Source organism: Lagopus leucura, unplaced genomic scaffold (assembly GCF_019238085.1).
Source record: "Lagopus leucura isolate 7727_CA_CO unplaced genomic scaffold, USGS_WTPT01 Super-Scaffold_100001, whole genome shotgun sequence".
In the NCBI taxonomy this organism is placed as follows: domain Eukaryota; kingdom Metazoa; phylum Chordata; class Aves; order Galliformes; family Phasianidae; genus Lagopus; species Lagopus leucura.
Genome location: NW_024962262.1, coordinates 13,987,752 through 14,008,284, shown reverse-complemented (window position 1 = coordinate 14,008,284; position 20,533 = coordinate 13,987,752). Strand labels below are relative to the sequence as shown.

The window sequence follows — 20,533 nt, the reverse complement described above, 5'->3', positions numbered from 1 at the left end:
CTTTTTAGTCAAGTTGAAAGGCAGTTACCACTATGATAACAAAACCTGTTGATTATGCTAACTTGCTCTGGACAGTAAAGATAAGGGCGACTGGATAAATAATGCAAAAGGACTTGAAGGTTTGTCAAAACTAGAAATGAGAGCTGGCAGGAGCAGATCTGTACACTGACACAGTCGCTGGTGAAGATCATACTATCCACAATTCAGGGCTGGTTTTATTTTTTTTTTAACTTGGACTGTCTAGTCTGCCCCCTTGGACTGAATGTTTGTCTGTGGACAGAACACTGAAGTTGCACTTCTGGAGCTTATCTTTTTGTTTAATTTTGTCTGAAAAGAGCAGGCTGTGGGCTCTCAGATCCTCTTCAGTGTGAACAAATGCACAGTAAGTGAAGATGGCCAAGAGATTAGTTTCAAAAGCACTCTCCTGCTCCTACACCCTTGATATATAAGCACTCTGTAATGCTCAAGAACCAAGCAATAAAATAGCAGGTGAAAATGAAAATAGATAAATTTAGAGAGCTGGACATGTGGAAAAAAAATGTGCCAATAATCTTGATTTTACACGGAAGGTGATGAAGTCTGGGCAAATTTAATTTTATCAAAGTTCACATTATCAGTTCCAAGTGAAACATCAGAGTCACAACATTCAGTCCTCTAAACAACTCATCTCAGAGATGAAGAAAGTAAATTAAATTACTAGGGAAGGAAAAGAAAACTAATAGAAACATCACTCTCTTACTGTAGGAAGATCATCTATATCTCCTGCTTTCTCCACTCTAAAAAGACATGGTAAAATTGAATAAACTGAGAGGAGGATGGCAAGTACACTCAAAGGCATGGAGCAGCTTTCAGGCAGAACATCACCATGCAGAGTGGGGCTTTTCAGCCTGGTAGGTGACAGAGGATGGGATATGACAAACTTTCATGTAATTGTGAGGGGAACTGAGAGGCTGCAAAGCCGCAACTAAATGTTCTATGTATTTCCCAGATGGACATCTAGGGTATACAACACAAAACCAGCGTGTGGTAGAATCAGAACTAGCAAAAAAGATGTCCTTATTCACACAGCATATAGTTAAATTGTAAGCCCTTGATACAGAAAGCTGTAACTCCTAAGTTTACAAACACTGAAAAGTTGACTCCATAAGAATGATAACCTGCTAAAGGTTATCGCCCCTGACACACCCAGTCTTTGAGCAATTAACTGCTGCTATATAATGCTTATTTTTCCTTCCTTCCTTCCTTCCTTCCTTCCTTCCTTCCTTCCTTCCTTCCTTCTTTCTCTCTCTTTCTTTTTTTCTTTTCAAATAACCACACCTGTCTGTCCTGTTTGTGTACACTTTCCTAGGCACTAATTTCATATTGTTTTGTAATTTCATAATTCAAGGACAGATTACTGGCTTAGGCTACCTTTTGCTTTGACCCAGTATGGCTGCTCTTACATTAGTCAATGGGACTAAGCCACTAAATAAAAGTCAGAAGTTGCCTCTGCAACAGAAAAAAAAAAAAAAAAAAAGGCAAAAAAAAAAAAAAGCCCCACTTGACTCAACAGAATTTTCATTTCCTTTTATTGATTCCAGAACATGGCATTGGAGACTTAAGATTTATAACCCAAATTTGTGTCGGGAAAAGAGCTTACATGTCACAGTTCTACATGAAGATGATGGAAAATTGTAAATGTCACAGAAAACACAGTTTTGGAAGTCTACTGTTGTTGTTCCGTGTTCAGAATTGCATTTCTTCAGTGTTTTTTTTTTAATTCTTTCCGAATGAATTTCCTAGCAAATGATCATACTTTTAGTATGCTAAGATCAATTTGATTAAAGTTTCATACACAAGATGGAAAAAGAAATATGTCAGTAAAGCATGTCAGTTATTAATGACACACACTAAATTATGGTAGACTGAACACTCTCAGTAGGCTGGAAGATTTGATTGTAGTGTTTTAAGTCTGTCTTACAGAATTGCACATTTTGCCTTTTGGACAATATTTATTATACCTTAGAGAGCACAAACAAATACTTTCACAGAAACAATCATTTAATAATAGTTACTCTATTTTTTTTTATACAAAGCCCTTCAGAAAGAGTTGGGAAGGCTTCCCTTTTTTGCATCTTCCCCTATTCTTGTTTCCTATCAGTAATGATTTTCGGTAAAATTTGCAAAAGTTCAATTTTCCCTGGCTCCTTGAAAAGCACACAGTAATTAATCTAAACTTACCCTGTTTTGGAATGTGCTCATTTAGAGTTTCAAATAAAATATCGATATTAGGTACCAGCAATGAGCTATTACAAAAAAAAAAAAAAAAAAAAAAAAAACAAACCCAAAACATTTGGTCCCTCTATTTTGCAAACTGAGATTTTTTCACATTTACAACGGAATCAAAAGGACTAAATGTGCTGGCTGGGTGTCACTAATGATACTAACTATTGCTCCCAGCTGTTTTTCCTTTAAATACAGGACACAGCTGAAATAAGATCTGCATCTGCCACTATTTGGCCTTCCTACATTTGATGGGAAATCTTACATATCCTAATTAACTGTGACCAATAAAGTAATCACTTTACTCAACAAGTCCCATAGAGAAAAAATGAGCAAAACATAATTAAAAAATGATGACGTTGTCTGGATGAAAGTGATCAGTTGTAGTACAGAGGGGTCTCTTGGCTTTTTTTTGCACTTTATTTAACTGTTACTATTGACTAAAGTTCTAGTTTCATAATGTTGTTATGAACAAGCTGTTAATAAGGCAGCTGTCTACGGCTTCAATAGTTCCATGTAAACTAAGCTATTATTTTGGAAGAGATGACATAATTCACATGGAAAAGGTGATTAATCCATCATATAAATTAGGACTGTGAGTATAAATGCATATAATTCGTTTGATCCAATTTTTGTTCCAGATATTGCTACAGCAAATTATTTTTGTTACTTTTTTTTAACTTTTTTTTTTTTTGTCTGGAACTTAAAGCTTCATAGGAAAAAAAAAACCCACAAAGAAAAAAAAAAGGAGAAAAGAAGGGAAAAAAAATACAAATCAGAAGTGGGATTAGATTATGAGAAGCTACTGAAGCAGCATTATGGGTGGCACACAACATTAGGCCTCAAGGTTTTCCCTGAAGCACAAAATATGGATGTCATCTAACAGGAGGCGTTAACAACTTGTTGGCCTCAGATCTCGCCTAGACATAAATACATACAAGACTAAGTCATGCTCTTGCTGCACTTAGCCCTGCTAGTTCCTGAGGACAGTTGTTACATCTACCTCAGGGATACCAGCAGCCTTCAGTGTCAGGATAAGAAGCAATGAGCACAAACTAGAAGACAGGAGGATCCTCCCTGAGCACCCTGCTCTGGATGCCCCTGCTAGGGCAGGAGCTGAAGCAGGTGGTTTTAGTGGGCCCTGCAAGCCACTCTGTGCTGGAGTTCTGTGACACCACAATTCCTCACTCAATTGACATCATCTGTTTACATCTTAGTCATGGATACCTACTGAGGCATAAACGTCACTTTAGGCCCCAAAGATCCACAGTGAAGTCCCTAAGTCCCTTCCTTACTCCCTGATACTCTCTTTGGGCAGAATCTCTGCAGAAGAATGCACCTGCCCAGCTTGTTGTTGCCTGCATGGGAGAACCAAACTCTTCTTGTATTTGTCTCTTCTCTGAAAGAATGGTCAGGCGCTGGAACGGGCTGCCCAGGGAGGTGATTCACTGTCCCTGGAGGTGTTCAATAAATATTTAGATGTTGCTCTGAGGGACGTGGTTAAGGGAGGAAATATTGGTGGTAGTAGATGGACAGTTGGACTGGATGATCTTGGGGTCTTCTCCAACCTTGGTGATTCTACAACTCTATGACTGCACTTATTTTATCTTTAACACTCCTCCTGCCATTGACTTAGCTCAAGGAAAAATGAACTGGGTGCAACCAAATGCTAGCAATGACACCACATCTGCAATCTAATTGCTCTCACTCAAAAGCAAGAGCTGAGGCACAGTCATAGTCTATACTCAGTCTATAATTAAGAGTATCAGACTGCTCTCCGGCAAAGAAGCAGCTCACTGTTCATAACCACGAATGCAGTCATGACAGCAGGCATGTTGGCAAATTAAAAACAGGTTAGTTTAGAGAAGCCAGCTGCAGTCACATGCAATCAGATTGCAACTGAGAGTTTGTACACCTGGGCTGACCAAGTGTGGGGACATGCAGTGAGGTGCATATAATGCATACATAGATATAATGATGGCTGTGTGTTAAGTGCTGAGACATCTGCAGCTCCTCACGTTACAGGGTGAGATATATACAAAAGTGACAGTACTATTCATTTCTGTGACCTAAAGTGCTCCTCAGAGAGACACACTCGTATTCTAAACTTTGCAACAACCCAGCGTGTTCAAGCAAACTGGAAATCCCATATCATCCATGCTTCTTTACCAGAATTACACTTTCCTATGAAACAAAAAGAGGCCCCCAGAAGAAGTAAATTAAAAGTCTTAATTCACCTCTTTCAAATAGCAAATCCTGTACTTATTTTGAGGATGGAAACAGTATCTCAGGCCCAGTCAAAACTGATGTATGAAAAAAGAAAAAACTCTTTGAACACAAATGTTGCCCCAGCTTTTGCCAGCTATCCAGTTCCAGAGAATTTACTGCTAATATGCACGAGTTCTTAAATACACTTGCTATTTAAATTTCACAAAAAACGGATTTGGAGTTTTGTGCACATCAAAAGAGCTATAACAAAGAAACAGGAGACTGAATTTATGATTAGGAAAAGCAGACACATTCATTTTCTTTTCCAAAGCAAAGCACCATAACAAAACCACACTCTGGCTGCTGAAGTTACTCAGTGATGGAGAATTTAGATTAGCATGCAAACAAGAAAATGTTTGACTACATAAAAGATAACCTGAACGCCAGGACTATATTTTATGCAGAAACTAGTTATAAAAATGCTGCATGAACGATCCCCATAGGGATAATTTAAGGAAAATAATCTGAGATATTTACGTACCTGACAAATATTCAAGACTACGGGAGATTTTGCTGTTTATATGCCCATCATCTAAGCCTACAGTGTTTGGCTGGGATAGCCAAGGTCACACTGACCACAGCAACTAGCCCTGGCTCTGGGAGAAGCCCAGCCATGTGAGAAAGGCTGATCAGCCCAGGTGGAATATCACACCATAGCCTCAGAGAACCAGGGTTCCTGTGTTCACACTGCTCAGGTGTTACTGCAGTCTGCCAGACAGACAAATCCTGGGTGTTAACGCCAGCAGGACAGCTGAGCTCTAGACCATGTTTATTAACATGCCATCTGAGCAACACTTGACAAGCCCACTGCAAATTGTTCACAGCCCAAAGGCTGCATGCGTCTTCTCTGCCTTCCCATTTTGTGCCTCCCTGCAACCTCTCCAGCCTCCCCGCTCACCTCCCATTGCACATCCTTCCTTGCTTCTACGTCCTCAGCCCACAACTCCTGCAGACAACACGGAATACGCAGCAGAGCTGGAAGCTGCTACTTCCTATCAAAAGCACCACACATATGAGAGTGGTGTATGTTGACCCTGTGCCTGTTCATCATATTTTCTTACCTCATACTGCCAGCAAGATGTTTCTCTTATGTTTTGGGCAGCAGCACTTAACACTGGATAATCAGCAAAAGAGTCACATTGCAAGAGCTCATAAGCCACATGTGTTTTGCAAGCTGGAGTTTGGTCACTGTCGTCACAAAATGAAAACAGAACAGGTGTAGAAAAAGGCTAAAAAATCAGTTTGGAAAGAGGCTTTCTTTTTTCTTTTTTTTTCTTGAAGGGAGATTAGAGAAGCTTAGATTGTTTAGTCTAGCAAAATGAAGAAGAACAGCTGAGAGGAAGGTAAGGGAGGATATGTTTGCTCTCTATTAATTATTAATTAATACTCTATTAATTATTAATAAAGAACTATTCAAGATAAAAGGTAATGGTGTCACAAAACAAATGGATAAAGGTTGTTTGTGAATATATTTAAGCTAGGAATGCAAATAGAGTTCCTAACCATTAATTGAGTTTGGAAACAGCTTTCCAGTGGGAAAAGTGGAACGGAAAAGCCTCAAAGACTTCTAAGAGGAAGCCTATATGAAGAGGCTGGATGTCTCTGAATGCCACATACCAAGCAACGGTTCAAGCTTTGTATCCCAAATCTGATCGCCTTTCATCTCCTGGCTAGGGGGAGATGCAAAACTGTCTGTAATGTCCTTTCCTAAACCTGGTGAAAAGGACACGTTCGAGCATTTGCTTTTCTAAACAGAGGTATGAAAAAACACGGAATTTTGTTAATGATTCATTATTTGCATTTAATAAGATGAAATCCACTTTAACAGTACTTTGAATGAGACCTCTAAGAGGTCATCTCACTCATCGTCAGATGGCTATGCCATTTCATGGCTACCACTCTGGCTTGGCTTTGAACCGTTTCACTCTGAAGCTTATTTTTAATATCTTCAATAGTGCAGTTCTCCTAATATACACCTTGAATACATGGAGCCCTCACCAGAGGCATAGAAATAGAGATGTGATTGTCATAGCAGTGGAGGATGTTCTAAATACGGTTTTCAAGAAGAAACAGTTTAAATCTGAACTGTAGTACCACACTGACAAGCTTGTCTATTAAGCACTATTGTGGTCAATGCTTTGTCATAAATACACAACTCATACCTGCAATACAGAAGTGACATTTAAAACACACAAAGAAAACCACGTTCATCACAAAATGTTGCTTCCTGATATGAGTCATCCAACATGAAATCAAAGATTTATTTCCAATCTTGGGTCAAATGCCCTGGGGTATATCATCACATCAAAATACAGTTCTGCTACGCTCCACTGGAATGGTCTTCATCCGTATTTAATTTCTGCATAAGAAAAAGTAGAGAAGTCGAGCATAGAAGGGTGAAGTACACCAGAAAGATCAAAAAAGAGGTAAGAAAGAAAAGTTTTCACTAATAATTTTAAAGTAGAATGCAATGAAAATAAATGTGTGCACAGACACACAGGAAATGGACTGTGACAGTTTGACGAACGTAGAAAATCTTTAAGGACTGAATCTTGGACTTAATCCCATTTAGAAAAAGAACATATTTCTGTCTAATAGCAGTTTCATAAACCTCTTAGAAGTTTTAGCAGTGTTCCAGTGAGAAAAGAATCCACTGAATGAGCCAATATGTGGCATTTATTTGACAGCATTATCAAAAGGCTCATGTACTCAGGGAGTCTTGCAATTGTAACTTCTCCAACCCCAGAAAGCGGTTCTTTCCAAAGAGGGCTGAGGGGCACCACTTCACAGACAAGAATGATTTGCCCACATCCCCCTTCAATCTCATTTGCTTTCTGGTTCAGCAGATAGCTACAAATCATACACAAAACATAAAAGTGATAAGGAAGCTCCACAAACAAACCCCGGTTTCTCAGGTTAGCTGTGATGATCCCTTGCATTTCCGTTTTTAGGACTTAAATTCACTTCAGTTGTGCAACATCCAAGTCAGCTGAGTTGACAAAAGAAATTCCATGTTTTTCTCTGCTAAAATGGGTTCTCCTGTATTTTCTTTGGTTACAGGCATATGAAAGTACTTATACAGGGTCACCAGCAGAGATCCGCAAGATATGAATCTCCTCTGGGAAGGCAGCTCTGCAAGACTCTTCAGCTACTACACTGCCTGGTGTCCAGCAATTTCAACTGCTGTAACAGGAGGTTTAATGGGATAACATCAGTTATACCCCTCTTCCCCTTCCCCCGAATGAAAATGGGAAAACTACTTCAGTTTCTCAATTTTCAAGAGAGATTACATTTTTATTTACATTTGTTCTGCGTATAGGCCCAACACAAGTATTATCCGCTATAAATAAGGCAAAACCAACCCTTGCTTCTAAAGCAGCATTGCTGTAGTGGGATTTCAGACTGAAAAAGATGACGGCTGTACAAAATGAATGCAGCAAGTTGCTAAACTCTGCTTACAGACCTGCTCCCTCTAGAAACCGCAGATGTATATTGAGATGGACAGATTCGGCAGGCAGGATAGCAACCCAGCAGTCTGCAGAGCCTTCCTATATTATATCAATTGTATTTACATGGACAGTCCAGTGAAGCATGTTAGACTAAATGTCTTAACTGTTTCAGTACCTGTCTCTGTTGAAATTTGTTTCCTTGCTACAAAGAAGTGGGTTTTTCATCTTGTGAAGAAAATTGATGTAATTAAAACAGCTCTATTCCAATAGCAGGGGATGTGCAACTGATTGCTGGGACCGTCGATTGATTTTGTCTGTTTGTCTTAATTATCTTCCTTCAGATGCCTGATTGTGATTTAAAGTCAAGGTTCTCAGAAATTAATGGGATGATCATGTGCTGCCCTCACTTATAAAGCTATCAGCACTGGGAATGAATTGTGAAACAAAAAAGAAAAGAGGAGAAAACTGGGCAGTTGCAAGGATAAAAACAGAGCTGATCCTGACCCAATTTGCCAGGTTAGGGTCTAACCACAAATGAAAAGAACCATTTAGCCACCTGCCAGATATTTCTGAGAGACTGTATAAAAAATGACTGCTTTCCCTTATTTACTAAACCATAAGTTGAAATAAAATAATCTGAATCCTGAAGAGTTTCCAGTCAGGATCAAATGTAATTTCACACTGGCCACTGTTTGTTTTTAAAGGACTAAATATCAAAGTAATTTCAGGAACTCTGCTGGAAAATGGGATTTATAATGAAAAATATTTGCTGACCCATAGAGAAATGAAAGCATGGCTTGTGCTCCCATTTTTCTTTCATGGTGCTTGACAAATTGACACACAATTGTTAATTATAGGCACTGCGCATCCCATGATTATGCATAAAATATTCCAGCTGATTGGAGCACAAGTCCAATAGCATTTGCAAGAAATTAAGTAGCATTCTTACAGATACTGAAGGCTATGAATTTTGAATCATGATATAATTAAATTTCTGAAGTAGATATTCAAAATGCTCCTAGTTTTTACTTAGCATTTAACCGTACTACAACCAGAGAGGGTTCCCTGGATAAATGTTTTGAACACAGACTTCAACAGCCACTGTGTGGCACAAATCTGCAGACTAATGAAAGTATTTCAAAAGAGTATAGTCGTCAATACTTATTTATGTGGGGCATTTTTGATTTTTCCACTAAGATGAAGAAAACAGGAAAATAAGTTTCACTTTGGAAGTGAATGGGAGAACATGAATACGTTTCAGATTAATCCAATGACACATAAAGATATACAATTCTTGCTATAATCTTAAATGAAAGGTGTCTGTTGAAATTAAAATTCAAAATAGGAAAAGAAAATATGAACTTGTCAGAGTTTACATTTTCATTCTGCATATGACATTTCTTTTCTGTCAAATGTGGCACACTGGCACTAAGGGACATGGCTAATGGGCATGGTGGTGATGGGCTGATGGTTGGATTAGATGTTCTTAGAGACCTTTTCCAATCTTAATGATTCCATGGTTCTATGATTCTATGAAATAATAGGAACACACACTGTGTTTTCATGTGTTAATATTAAACAATGAATATTATGAATCCATCTAACTTTCTCAGCTCTGGAAGTTGTTCCTTCAGGCAAAATCATTTCTTTGGCAAAGAAACCTGAACATGAAATTCAGTGGCTCAGCCAGACATTACCAGGCACACAAGATAGTGCCCTGCGAAGTCATGGGAATGCCTTGGGAAGTCATTTGAAACTCAGTTTCTCTAGTTCCTTAGTGAAGACCTTGGGATAATACATGGCCCATTCCATAAGGCAGATGGTCAAATTCGCCAGAGGTCACCAAACCCTTTAGGTATGAAAAGTATGAATGAAGATAATCATTCTCCCTCCAGAAATGTGCAACCCAGCTTGTTTGCCTGGTATTGCTCAGCTCTTAGCAGTGACTCAGCTGACAAAACAGTTCCAAAGAGAACAAATACAGATAAGCTGTTCAACAGTCAAGAGCCTTATATTCAGTGCAATACATGTTTCTAGTGCAAGCTGGAGATATAATTCAAAAGTGCTAAGATAAACTCTCTCACAAACATTTTAATATTCCTGTGCAGATAATCTCCCTGTGGATCCCTCCGCCCTGAGGCAGCTGCAAAAGATTCCATCCAGGTTCCCTGTGCATTGTGCCAAGCGCTGCCCATGGCTCTGCCCAGCAACAGCCCCAGTGGCCTTGTCCTGCTGAAGCACGGAGTTGTCAGCTTGCACAGGGAGATGCCAGGACACAGGGAGCTTGTTAGAATTGCTGGAAATGTTCCAAAACAAGCTGTGCAGGCACCAATGTTCCTCTGCTGCGGTCTGATGTTCTTCCACGGAGGTTTCATCACGGTCACATTATCAATAAAGTGTTTTCCTGCTCTGCATCACATTCTCAGGTGCGCAGAACTCACAAACATGGCTGAGTTTTCAAAAGAATTCAGTTTGCATTCCCTTGTTGCATTTTTTTCAAATGAAAGTAGCATCTTTCAGCAACGCGGAGCTCCCCACAGCTCCCTCATCAATATTTATAGAAGAACTTCTGGATAGCTTAACCTTCTCTGCCGTATCCTTTTGAAACCCCTGGGTGTACACTCAGGGCTTGGGGTGGAATCTGAACCTTTCTGAAAAATGGCTCCTGCTGTGACCTCCAGGCATATTTGAAAACAGTCAGGTAATCAGATATCTCCCTGCTGAAGTCAGTGAAAGCACAGCCATTTATTTCAGAGGAGGTAAGATACAGAAAGTAATGAGTGTTTGGGATGAAAGAAAAAGAAATTCTGCTTTCCAAAGAGTTTCAGTTGAGCAAACTGTAGTATTTTAACTCTTAACAACCCCTGTTGACATACAGTGTAAAGGACTGGATACATCATAGAGAAGACTCAGAGGTATCTCATCAATGCCTGTAAATCCCCGAGGGACGGTGCCAAAGGCTGGAGCCAGGCTCTATCATTGGTGCCCAGTGCCAGGACCAGAGGCCATGGGCACAAACTGAAGCACAAGAGGTTCCCTCTGAATATCAGGAGCCCTTCAACGCTGTGCAGTGACGGAGCACTGGCACAGGCTGCACAGAGGCTGTGGGGTCTCCTCCTTGGGGATCTCCCAGAGCTGCCTGGACGTGGCCCTGGGCACCCTGCTCTGGGTGTCCCTGCTGGGGAAGGGACTGGAGCAGAGGGACCCAGAGGGCCCTGACAACCCCAGCCATATGTGATTCATGTTAGTCTATGTTGTTTATATGTAGTATCCTAGGAATCTCTACAGAACATTAGCAATTCTTAGTAATACACAGTAATTCAATTAATGCTCAGAAAGGGAGCACCGGAGTGAGAATGTGCAAAATGCACACAATCTGGGAGGAGAGAGGAAGGAAGAAGAGCTCCCATGCTTGGCAGTGGCTTGGCAAAGAAAGGAAAGGAGAAGGAAGAAAAGAGCAAGGATGTGTGAAAAGTGGTTAAATGTAACAAATATGGAAGAAATCAGACATACGACTGAATATCAGCACAATGCTTTCAGTCAGTAGTTCAAAAAAATTACATAGTGTTAATTTTTTCACTTTTTTTCTACTTAAGAACTTTGAATGACTAAAACCAACAAGCTTAGAAAAGCACTTATTCAGACTGCAGTCAGTTAAGATCACTTGTATGGCTCAGCCACGGGGGGCCACAAAGGCAAGTGTTAATGAAAGGTTTGCAAAACGCAGCATTAACTTGTGAGAGCGGGTTCAGAAGAAATTGTACTCAGGACTAAACACAGACACGGCGAACAACCGTCCACTCTGTCCTGCATCAACAGGAATTAGTTTCTATCATCAGTTTAATCCATGGAGTATATTTTTTTAGAGTTAGATGCATTCAAGGTCAGGCTGTATGTGGCTCTGGGCAGCCTGGTCTAGTGATTGGTGACCCTGCCCATGGCAGGGGCTTGAAACTAGATGACCATTGCGCTCTTTTTCAACCCAGGCCATTCTATGATTCTATGATTCTGTGATTCTATGATTTTTAAATCTTCAGCTATTTTTAAATGCATGTACACAGTTGAAGGAATTCTTAGCATGAAATACAAATATTTATAAACAGAAGTCAAGCCGTCTCCATGTCTCAGCCCATTTTTCACTTCAATTTTTACAAACCATGAGAAACATTTTAACTATTTGTAGAAAAATCAGATTTTATTTTATTTTTCTGTTGCCAATTCAACATAATTTTATTCCCCCTAATCCTGTAAGGCTGGGATGAGACCAAATCCTTCATTTCTCCACTTACACTGAGAATAAAGAAAAAAAAAGCTTTAAAATTTCATCAATCCTCAGCCCATTTCCAAGGATAAATGTCTGTGAAGCCAATGTAATATGAGTGTTCTATAATTTGGAGCTTGCAGAGCCCTCTCCCCCCAGTTAGTTAACACAGTGTTTCAGCACCAGCCTGCACAGAGACCCTCAGGGTGTGAGGCCAAGGAGAAGATCCCTTTTTACACAACCCCCCTGGTCAGTTATGTAGACATGAGAGAAATAATTGCTTTGTGCGCAGAGGAAATCTCAGCAAATTGAAACTGAAATAGATGAAGCACAAGGGGGAAAAATCCAACCTTTAAAGATGAGAATTTCACTTTTCTCTCCAACCTCTGGGGTAAAATATCTCACAATGTGTTCCTCTTTACATTCTAGTCAGTTTCTCCCTATAGTTAACTACCTCCTGCATCTCATAGAATCACAGAATAATAGAATGGCCTGGGTTGAAAAAAACCACAATGATTATTTAGTTTCAACCCCCTGCTATGTGCAGGGTCACCAACCACCAGACCAGGCTGCCCAGAGCCACATCCAGCCTGGCCTTGAATGCCTCCAGGGATGGGGCATCCACAACCTCCTCAGGCAACCTGTTCCAGTGCATCCCCACTTTCTTTGTGAAAAACTCGTGCATTCGTTTCCTCTGGTTGGTGCCCAGCCAACCTGCCCAGCTTGTCTCAAACACACATGCATCACTGCAGGATCCACATGGGAAGCAGCATTTACAAAAGGCACAATGAAAATGTCTGCAAGTGCTACATGCAGTGGAATTATGGCCACTAGAATGATAAAGGGGGGAAAAAAAAAACACAACAGGATATGAGTAAAATCTGTTGGTATGGTCGCCCTAAGGATCTGCATGTCTGAGCATGAGAACCCACAATATATAACAGACAAAGAATAGACACACAGTGAGAAGAAAAGAAAATGAGACTTGAAAGATAACATTTTAAAATAAATTGCTCCTTCTTAGATCCGAATTAAACCCAGATGATCACTTTAAGTTAATATCACAACACTGCAGAAAAAATGATTCATGCTTTAATTGCCATAATATTATCATTTACAAAAACTACAGACGAATGGTAAATCGGATTTTGTGTACATCCTGAACAAGCCAATTAGTACACAGCCTATCTCCTGCAATCACTCTCTAGCCGATTGCTTCCCATAACTTTTTTCATAAAAATCGTCTGCACTCATGCTTCTTAATGAAGCAGGTAACTAGTTTTGCATTTCCGTAATTTGGTTCCTTCAGCTAGAAAAGTCTACACATTTCAGATCATCCCATCTTCTACTGATTTACTTCCATGCAAATCAAAATATAAATTTTCCTAAATCATGTTCAGCGCCAGGAGAATAGGCACTTAATATGCACATGACATTTAGACATGAGTAAAAAGCATAATGCTGTTTACAGACACTATCAATAAAACCCTCTTGCTTTTAACTTTAAAACTGCTGTAAAGCTTGATCACTGCACCTGTGAGCGTATCTGCTGACTAGGACTGCTACGCCCATCATAGCTATTGTCTGAATAATCAACGTTCTCCCTATATTTGTCCAAAAGAAGAGAAATACATTTGTTTTGAGTGGTTTGCTAATCTCTTCCAGTTTGCTTCCCATTCCCCACACCTTTAAAAGTGAAAATCTGTGGCTGGAACTGTTTCTGAAATTCTAAAAAGATCCCATGGAAGTCTCACAGAAAATATATTTTGATTTTTTGCAAATTAATTTCCTCCAGAGATCTCTAAATCCAATTCAGCTCGGGGAGAGAAGTCAGTAGTACATATCCAATTAAAAGAGCAAAAACAATATGTGTTGAATATTTGGATGTATGCGATTAAAGTCCACGAGAAACTCAGCAGTCAAATTTGTTTATTTATGGATTCACATGTCAAATGCTGAAAAACAAACAGCACTGCAGAAATCGTGATCTGTTCACAGATAAATGACAAAGAAATGGGGCCAACCTAATAAATTATTTCTTCACTGCATATAATTCACCCTATTCTACCGTGTCCTCAAGCAAATATCCCATTGCTTTCAGTCCACAGAACAGCTGTTGAACTGCCTCCTGGCTGTTTGCAGGAAGTTTGTTTAAATGAGGAGTGAGAAATAAGAATAAATTTCAAAACAAGAGACAAAAACTGTAAGTACTCTGCTCTTTAAAGAATCCTGGGCTCATTTTAATAAACTACAATAAATCACTTTTTCTTTGCTTGGTGAATCTTCAATTCATGAAGTGCCCCATTTAGCATTATTATTAAAACAGACTTCATGGCTTTTAATTGGTTTCCTTATCAGCCCCAGAAAAAAAAAAAAAAAAAAAAAAACATTTTCTTAATAAACTGGGAATGGACTAACTCATTTTGCTAATTTCAAATCCACGCTGTGCAGAGTAGAACTCAGATGTAATTTGGCTTCTTCCAGCCTAGGAGGGAAACATAAGAGAAGGAAAAATAAATGAAAAATGGGGAGAAAAAAGAAGAAGATGAAGAAGAAGCTATTAGTAAATGATTCTTACCAGAAATACAATACTGTATTTTGGGGACAAAGCTGTGCCAAGTTCTTCATCCAGAAGAATGTCTTCTGGACATTCTTCTGTGATACCTGTGGTATTGTGGCTGGGTTCCTAGAAGATGCAAGACTACAAGCACAGCTGGGGTTGTGTGAGCAGCTCCTCAGATGGAAACACAGATGAAACCCCACAGAGGAGGAACAGGAGAGGCAGGGGAGATTTACTATTGCTCTCCTCCTGCTCTCCTCTGCCTCGCACCATCTGCTTAGCAGAAGCTGTATTCTCTGATGTGCTGGAGGGTCAGAAGGGTCATTTGGGCAGATTGGGGTGCTTCTGGGCAGGGAGGATGCTTTACTCTTTTCACTTGGGTCAAATTCACCTTTCCTGTCTGCACTCTGCCACAGGGATAAATACAGCCAGAGGTAAATACATTGGCCAGATGCCAGCGGATTCTTTCTGGAGACTGAGAGCTTGGTGCTTACCAGCTCTGGCTGTGTACCTTCAATCCCACAGCTGCTCTCAGCACTTTGGGGAAAAACTGGTCAGCAGAACCACAGGGATACAGGTTTTCCTCTTTCTTAAGCCTTACCTCTTGTTATTCAAGCCTGTCAGCAGGATGTGTACCTGCACTCATGCTCAGGCTCTGTGCAATCAGCTGCATAATGGCCAATCCCTGCTTTCAAAGTCTCACTGATTGACGCATTATCTGGGGCCAAGCCTCCAGGATTTTACTGGGAGAGGACAGCAGCAGGGAACAGAGCTTGCTGTATGTCATTTTCTAAAGCCACTACAAGTGCCAGAACACAGTGGTGTGTCTGGGCTCCAAGCAAGCCATGAACAGACCCCGAATGCGTCAGGTGTACGAGCTGCGATTCTGTAAATCTGGACTCTTAGGACACCCCCTGTATTGCCCAAGCATGATGATAAATGGCTTTCTCTGCAGCAATTATTCTTGACCTTTTCATTCATTCAGAAAATAGCATCAAAGTATAACAGGTTTCTAAACACGCAGGAAGGTTCCCACTTCGCCTGCCTTCTTCCCTGCACTGCAGGGTTTTAAAGCATCTACACAGGACTAGATGGCCTTTGTTAACAGAGTTGGAGGGCTCTTGTTAACGTAGTTAGATTTTTACCCATTAATTTCAAGTCTTTTTTGGAAAGTAAGGTGTACAGGCTTCACTCCTCGTGTATTCAACCAGCTAAAGACCAAAGACCACTGAGTTCCTTGGATATTAAGGAAATCTGTGATGCTTCTACACATCCTATAAGATTTTCAATAAATCATAGAATCATAGAACCACAGAATCACTACTGTTGGAAAAGACCTCTAAGATCATCCAGTCCAACTGCCCACTAACCATGTCCATCAGTCCCACATCTACAGGTTTCTTGAACACCCCAGGGACATTGATTCCTCTACCTCCCTGGGCAGCCTGTTCCAAAAATACCTAAAAAATCAGGCTAATTATTAATGAGAACTTTTCAAGCTCCCTACATTTCAGTACACTTCACTGTATAAGGGTAGGCTCAGGAAATAAGGACTCTTGGATTCTAGCAGTTCTCTGGGTTTTGCAGTTTCTTTTCACGAGGCTTGGCTTTCAATGCTTATAATAATCTCCTTCAGCTTTGAAATCAGCACCTGTCTGGGGAAACATACACCGTCAACTTTACTCAGAGAACCTGCCTTAGGCTCATCTTCTTTCAAGAGAAGCCAACTTTTCTGGGAAGTCAGATTTCTGCCCTTACAGTGAAACCTGGAGGAGAGGTGGGATAGAGGGGGGGAGGTGTAAAAAGCTATTTCTTTTTCTCAGAGGTGACCTACATCTGCTTCCTCCTCCATCTCTGGTCTCTGCACTAACAAAAGGAGCACGGGCCATGCAGCATGGAGTAGATACCAGGCTGTCCTACCAGGAGCGATGGGGAGGACTCACACAGCACTGGTATTTGAGGTGCAGACACACAGATTGACCATATCACGCCCTGCCAGAGGACAAGCAATGAAACAGTGTAATTTCAAGATACTTTGGAGCTCAGTTCCAGCAGACACCCATTCATCCCCCAAAGAGTTTCAGAGCAGAGGTAATGCATGGCTCCCAGATGGACTGAGAATATTGTGGCCTATCTAGGAGCTTTACCCAGTATTTCCATCCTTCCCTGTTTAAAAAAAAATTAAAATAAAAAAAAAAATTAAAACCAACCGAAGCATCAAAAGTAGTACAATAAACATTAATTTCACCAGAGCAGCAGAGCAAATAAATTACGGCAAATAAATTAATCCAGTCACCAAAGTGTGTGCATGTGTAGGCCAAATACATACACTTGCTTTTCCTAGCTTGCTCAGACTCAAAGCTAAATGAAATAGCATAGGACAAGGCTAACAGAATGAAATTAAATTTTTCCCTGACATGTAGAACTGCCAGAGTTTTCAAGACGCATAATACCAGTTGGTGACATCTGACTCTTATATTTTGAATGATATATTGCAAAGAATTCATCAGATTTCATCCTGCGTTTGGTTTGGGATTTTTTTTTTTATTATTTTTTTTAAGACTTAGGGCAAAACCAAATGCTGCTGAGTCTTAGCTTTAAAAAATGAAAATGTCAAGGTTGAGAGTGAAGGCCACGTCTGATACCAAAGTTTCAGAGCTATAGGGGAAACAAGAAACGTAAAAAAGAAATGTAGAAAAATACCTGTAAGCAGAAGCCCCTGGCACCTTCTCCCCACCCCAGAGAAGCTGAGGAGGCAGGGGCAGTCTCTTTGCTTTCAAAGCAGAAAGCCCTGCATTGGATACCTGTGAATTTTGTCATAATCCATTTATGCAATCAGCTGAACCTGCATAGATCGGTAATTAGGAATGGCTCTACTTGCCGGCTTCTTACAGGACAAACACTTTGCTAAGAGTTAATGAGAAAACCTATTTAGTCGCTGTTTCTTGGCCTCTACTATTCACCAACATGCACCTGTAACAGAGAAATGCGTCATGGATAAAGAACTGGACAGTCAGTGGATGCAGTTAACTTCTCATATTGCAGGGAGCATTCCTACACACATGTTAACATGTGGCTGAGCAGTAATACAAAACATGTACTGCACCACCTGCAGTGGACTGAAACATGCAGCCTGACAAACTTTCTGTTACCAGGACTAAGGTCAGAAACATGAAATCAGGGAAACCGGTTTATTCAAGGCACTAGCCTTAAGACCAGATGACATCTGTGATGACACCCACCCTGCAAACAACTTCTCCCTAAGTCATCAACAAATGCTACTAGTGTCACAGCAAATTAATTCAAGTCTAAATGTCAAGGGCGACATTTCTCGCACTGCTGCATCCCTGTGCTCCCTCTGATTTTGTCTACTTGTTCACTTCAAAAGGTATTGGAGCACAAGCTTTACTAGGCTCCCTAGAAACTGCACTTGAAGTAGCAAGGTTAAAGCAAAGTTTTCAGGCTCTTGTGAAAAATAATTCATGGTAGATGTACTGAAGAATTTCTAAATGGTGGCAGATGATTGTCCCCATGAGTAATCTGCTGTTTTGTATTTCTAAAGCTTCTATCTTCATAAAAATCTTCATGTTCAGCAAGCGTGTCACATACATGCCAAAGGATGTAAACTAGACCTGTTCCTGTGCCGCTGCAAGTAAAAAAAGAGTATTAACCCCATGGCTGTGTTTATGACTTGCTGTAAGGTAGCGTTGCTCCTTAACAGGTGCAGCTTTTCCCTCTCAGAGGAGGACTCTGAATCCCTGCCCTTCAGCTGGCATGGTGGTTAACTACAGTGAGCATCTGCTGGGACAGCATGCTGTGATATACCCTACTGCTTCTTCCTGCATCCCAGCCTCATGTCCTTCAGGACTGTGACTGGTGTTTTCCACCTCTGAGAATATTTTTTAGTTGATCTTATTGTTTGCCTTGGAGAGAAAATGTTGCTTGGGTTTTGCTTTTTTAATTTACTGCACAAATTCTGTTTTCTTCTGGAATTTTTTAACATCTCTATTTTTTATTTTTATTTTTTACTTTTATTCAGCCACACCTGTGACTTCAGCATCAGGAAAAAGAAAGGGAAGGTGTAGCAAGCTGAAATGAGATCTGAGGAACTGCCAAGCCATAGACATTGGAAACTGCAACCATTCATGTACGCACAGGCAAAAGAGCCCAAAGGAAAAAAAAAATAAAAATACACATAAAGGAACAATTTCTTAGAGCTTTAGAAGCATTTCTTCCCCCCAAAGAATTATATCTCAAGATCACAAGCAAAGGAGAAGTGAAATCCAGTGGCAGCAACACCTGAACCCTAATGGACCATCTGAGAATAGCTAGCCCACATCAAAGCCCTGCGTCTCCACTCCTGCTGATGGCTGAGCTGTCTGAAGCAAACCTTCAGCATCCTAAGATGCACCCGAGCCTTGCCTGCTCTGTGGATGTACTTTTTGCAGATTCCTTCCAATTATCGTCTCTCAGGTGCACCTCTCACTCTCAGCCCTACTTTTAAATTCTTATCTAGGATCTCATCAGCTCATGTCTCAATTACTGCAACATCCTTTTTCTGTCCACTGACAAATTCAGTCCTGTCCTGATGGTATATTGATCCACAAGGCTGCTGCAGAGATCGTTCCCTAGTCTCACACTTCACTGTCATTTTGTTAATCTTCAAACTCCTTTTCTTGTTATATCAAACAAACAACCAGTCTTCACTTTCAAGGATTCTTTCACCTTATTCAGCATCAAAAGGTCATCTCACACATCTGAATAGTCCACAGTTCTTGTGTCCACTGATCACCTACCAATATTTCAATGACGTGTCTTTATAGTATCTCTGAGAATTGACTCTTCATCTGTGAGATAGCCTTTGCAAAATTGTAATATTTCTTTATTGCAACCCTTCAACACTCTTCAGAAGTACCTTCTGGCCAAAAGAAATCTTGAAAATGGTCATGCTACAGGTGGGCTCAAGTGGCTGTTTGTGGCATCCCTCTCCTAAGGATAATTACACGAGGAAGAAGATGCTATGCCATAAGAAACTTCCAGAAACATCAGACAAAGCCTCTGCCCAAAGTAACAAAGACCAAGTTAAGGTATTGCTAACCTAAAATCAGCTCCTTGTAAGTCTTTCATGTGGATACCAACTTTTCTTCCCTATGCAGCACTTGCCAGAATAATTTCTTTGTCTATGACAGACACCCTGCAACAGTGCAGCAGACAACTTCCAACAGGTCTCTGATGAATTGTCACACAAGAACCTAATAAAGAATCTAATAAGCCATGGCTGACTGAAGCATAGTGTCATAGATGAAAAATGGCCATGAGACAGAGTAAAGGAATCACGTTTAATCACTAGCTTCCACCTTGGAGAGAAAGGAAAAAAAAAAAAAAAAGAAAAGAAAAAAAAAAAAAGAGTTCACAATTCTTTGAGATTTCCTCCTGTCTTATGGCATTCCATAAATATACTACAGGACTGAAAAGCATGTGTGTGAAGAGGACTGTAAGATAATGAAAGCTGCTGGGAAGTTATTTTTATCATCTGAGAGGTTTGTGAGAGACTTTAGAGAGACCTAAACTAAGCTAACACTATAAAAAAAGAAACGTCAGTGCTAGTAAATGGCAAGTAATACATACTGGAGGACACTGCGGAAGTGCCAGCACACATCACATAGCATTAAGTGTGTCAGCTTTCAGATCAGGGAAACTGCTTTTTCTTTCCTGTGCAGCTCAGATGAGACC

The 20,533-nt window shown here is 40.3% G+C and overlaps 1 protein-coding gene across 6 annotated transcripts in view; it reads right to left on the bottom strand.

The window, feature by feature from the left end:
- The window catches only part of ENOX1 (ecto-NOX disulfide-thiol exchanger 1), a 365,715-nt gene that overhangs the window by 208,359 nt on the left and 136,823 nt on the right, over positions 1-20,533 (bottom strand). The gene's annotated exons all lie outside the window — the stretch shown is intronic.